Here is a 4,889-nt window from a genome sequence, read left to right on the forward strand (position 1 = left end):
TGTTGGAAAATAAAATGACAAACATATCAGTTAAATATTGAGTATAAAAAGTGAAAGTGTGAAACCAATTTTCATATCTTCTTGAATTCCAAATATACTCTCGCTTCTATTGTTTTTACTTCTTAAAAAACAGTCAATGGACAACCGTCATGTGACGTTATCAAATAGTTGGCAAAAAAAGTTGTTAAACAAAAAAGTTGTTAACATATATTTAGTTATTAACATCAATATATAATAATTAATATAATCAATATATGTAATCACTATAAGTCAAGCACGTTAATATTCATCCATTTAACACTAGATATATAATTAATGATAGATATATACTTATCTATCTCACTATTTGATAATGCATTATGTAACATTCCAAAAATATAGTATACACTATATACAAGAGTCTAACATATAATATAATAAAATATTTACTGGAAAATAAAGTTAACCTTAGTTATAATAAAATAACCATACAATTTATAACTTTACAATAATCCTATACTAGTGCAAAATTATTTTCATAACCGAAAGATTATTACAAAGTTAAAGATATAACCGAACGATTCATACAAAACTATGAACAGTAACTAAGGTAGAGCTTTAAACGGATGGATTCGCCTCTTTTAAAGCTTTCTCCACAGAATACTCCTCTACCTCTGTTCACACCCAAAGGTGATCATTGCAAGAGAAAAACCGAACGAGAAACATGAACAAAACAAGAAATAAGGATAAACTAATGTAATTTAATTGTATACACATACATGCATTTTACAGAATTCCAACCAATATAAAATCGAACACTACCACATACTAAAACTGAATACAAGCAATCATATACAAACCGAACACTCAAATAGATATGACTGAACACTATACTCATCCAAAGACCGAACACTATACTCATCCAAAGACTGAACACCATAATACATGCATAAACCGAACACCATGACTTGACCATTCGGATTGTATGAGGTGTTCCTACACTTGTGGTGGTGAATCAGTAAGACACCCATCAAGCTATCCCACAAGGTTAGTCTAGTGAAGATTACCTCTATACTCTGAGGTTAAAGGACCTTCTACCATTCTCACACATGAGTTACTCCTCTCTACTTAAGAATGAGTAATCACAAAATATCAGAATAAACACCAGCTTAACACGATATCCACATTCATACTTTACAATTCAATAACCATCCATAAGACATTCTGCCTTGGAGTTCTCTTCCACAATATTTGAAAGCATAATTCTCATCACTTAACATAAAAAGTCATTCATCAATTATAATTTCAATCATAGGACCGAAAAACCTGTGAACGTTGAAGACTGAACAGTTTCTAACTACTCCCAAAACAAGACCGAACGGTATAAATTAGGCAAGAATTAACATTTGACCGAACAATGATGAAGACCGACTACTAAGGAAGACTGAGAGCTAATACTAGCATAATTGCTAATAAAAGACCGAGCGCTAACACTAGCATAACTGCTAGCATAAGACCGAACACTACTAAGACACCAACTCTAGTGTAAGACCGAACGATACAACAGTATAAGAATCAACACATAACCGAACGGTCATAAACAGGTTAGACCCAAAAGAAGTCGAACACAATTGATACCGGACACTAGTACTAGACCAAGTACTAGTGCAAGACTGAAAACTCAGATTATACTAGATACTTTATCTAGGTCGAATACAAGGTTAAGACCGAAGACTATAACTAGACCGAATGGTCATTAACTAAATCTCTACATAAGTAGGTCTCAATCTAGACCGAGCACCAGAGGAAGGCCGAATGTCAACAGGTGACACTCGGCGATCTGTATAATTCTGCAGAGTAACTACAAAATTATGAACAACACCTATCCTTACTAGTTCATTTCATTTTTTCCTAACATCTAATCCTTCATACTTGATTCATACACCAAATTCAAACCTATGTGAGAGTATCTAAACTTCTCTAATTTCCATTCACAGGATTTCACCTCAGAACCCACCCAAAAATCTACATAATATCAATTCACGAACCCAAAATCAGATTTACCACTTTTATGTATTTTTGGCCAACTTAAGGGTTCTAACCAGAAATCACTCCCAACCTCAATTCTTCATTTTCACCATCTCACTTTCTTCCACTTGACACTGACCAAACACTTTTTCTGCATAACCCTCCCCAATTCCAGTTCACAGAGTTCACTCCTCACATTCAATCAAAAACAGAAATTAGCATGCATTTCAATCAATCATACAATTTCATTTCAAGCATATAAAAGTTCAAATTAAATCATTTAGCTTCCCTTACCTTTTTGATCGGACAACAAGCTCAATCAATAGTAGAATTGTGCTCACCACACCCCAAAATCCTAGAACACCTATAGTTCACCGATTGAGATGGAAGGATCACTCCCAAAATACCAAGAACGTGATCAGAAACAAGAAGAAGATTTATGAACATATGCAACCAAAAATTTGGCTTGCATGAGCCAGAAAATAGAGTTTCTTTGAAGAAGGTGAACTTACTAATTCTAAAATTGATTTTGATTAGTGGAAAAAGATGTGCTTGACTCCAAGACTGCTTAAGCGGTGTCTGATTATCAATAGATGAAGTTAGCTGAAGAATTTCTAGAGAGAATTTGTAGAGAGAAGGAGGAAAAAAAGAAGATATCAGAAGGTTGCAGAAAGAGAGATTGCATGCAGAAAGTGACACCAAATTTGAAACTTTCATTTATATATCACCGTCAAAACCGAACGACCCACTCCCTTGCAACCTGTCTTTCTATATCCTTCTTTAATTTTCTAATCTCACAGTTTGCTTATATAAGTCAATACTTTATGAGAATTTAAAATTTTATTTAATTTTGTAATTTTACTAACATTAAATATTAACAAGTCAACAATATATTTTTCGTTATTTTTTACATAAGACATTTATTTATGACAATAATATGTTTTGTTTCCACCACACGCATCCATCCTTTGCATAATTCACATAATCAACTAGTGGGAATGACATTTAAGGTGTAAACACATTGATTGAGTGATAAAGTATTTGTTTGAACAATATATGTGTCATTTGGTTATATATCAATCCATCAGTAATATCCGTATGGATGAAAGAGAATTAATTTACTCTCATCATTGCTGAAATCAGGAGTACAAAAGCTTCAATGTAACTCTATATTGGTTAAACAACAAACCAGAGCACCATGTTCCCAGTGAAAAGGGAATTAATATTTTGTCTCTTATGAAAATTAGTGATGGAGAGATAAGACTCATTGCTTATTGATAAGTGTCTAAAATAATAAAAAATTTATATAAATTTGACACTTATAATTAATCATGTAAGCAATTCCTTTTAACTTATAATTATAAAATGAAGTATTAAAAAAAAAAAGGAAATTGACGAATCTATGATGATTTGCAGTAATTTCTTAAAAAATTAAAGATAGTGTAGTTGAGACCCAAAATTCATGGCTAAACGCTAATAAGATGATTAAGAAAAAATCCAGAATATGACTTTTGCAACTGAACCGCAATAAAATGGTGTTTACCACTTAAGGTGGTGCATGGGTGAGCCATAACAAAATGGTGCTCAACATTAGGAAATGCATGATTGAGCCACAAGAAAGTGTTGCTTAGCCGTATAGGCAACAAAGATAGAAGAAAACCCTCATAAAAGGAAACCTCCACGGTTGAGTGCCAAAAGTTAGGCTGAACACCGTCCAAAAATTTCTATAAATAAAGATCTCATGTACTTACTTTAAGCATTGCATGGAGGATCAATTATCTAGTATCGGAGTACGAATGAATCTATGAGGCGATCTTATTGTAAATTCTATGTATAAATGTTGTTGGAATTATATTGCAATATTCTATGAGTAACTTAATTCTCTCATGTCTAGGTTGGATGTAATCAATTATAATTCTCTATACTTTTACTTCTTCAATATTTATCTCTGCTTTCATTCAATAGTTTGTGGTTTGATTTATGTTTGTTGCTTAGATGACTTGATTACTCATCTTATTTCACTGGTTTGGATTGACTTGGAAGGTTGATCTTAAATTATGCTCCAATAAAATCATTTTACTATTGCTAGAGGCTTCCACATGATCTAGAGGATGGGCTAGATAAAAACACTTAAGGCAAAGATTCATTCAACCAGAAGTGGAGGAAACACATTAGTTCTGAAGTCCTTAGGTTTTAGATTGTAGGAATGAGTCTAGATCTATCTTAGAGTACTCCTAAGATATTAAATGATTTGCATATTAAATAGACAAGATAGTAGTGGTGTAGTAGAAGAAGATGAGATGAAATCCAATCATAGTCTCTACTCCACTCAATGTATATAATATATACAACTATCAATATTTTCCAAATACAAAAAACCAAAAACTAACTACCAATATACTTGCTAAATTCTTGTGGATATGATAACCCCCATTTGGTTGTACTATGATCGACTTGGTGCACTTGCCAATAAGTTACAAACCTAATTAACTCTTTTAAAACTTGATATTATGTGATGTTGGGGCTTAAGCCCTATGGATATAAGATCTCAACATAAGTTTACCATCACTTATATCACCAAACTTCCAAAAGTTACTAGATTACATGAGAAACTTTATTGCTTCAGTGATAATGCTATATTTATGATGCATGTTAGATTAAAGCTTAAAAAATATATGCAAAAATGACCATAACCAACAAGTAACATGTTGGATCGAGCAATTACCCCTAAACAAAAAGTTATAGTTCATGGTTACGATGTAGTTCTTTTGATTTAAGAGCATAACAGCCAAAGCATCACAATTTGATCGTGACATGACCTACTTGACTACATCACAACACAATTGATATCACCTGTAACAAATCCTTCCATTCAAAATTGT

Source organism: Vigna radiata, unplaced genomic scaffold, assembly GCF_000741045.1.
Source record: "Vigna radiata var. radiata cultivar VC1973A unplaced genomic scaffold, Vradiata_ver6 scaffold_221, whole genome shotgun sequence".
Classification (NCBI taxonomy): Eukaryota; Viridiplantae; Streptophyta; class Magnoliopsida; order Fabales; family Fabaceae; genus Vigna; species Vigna radiata.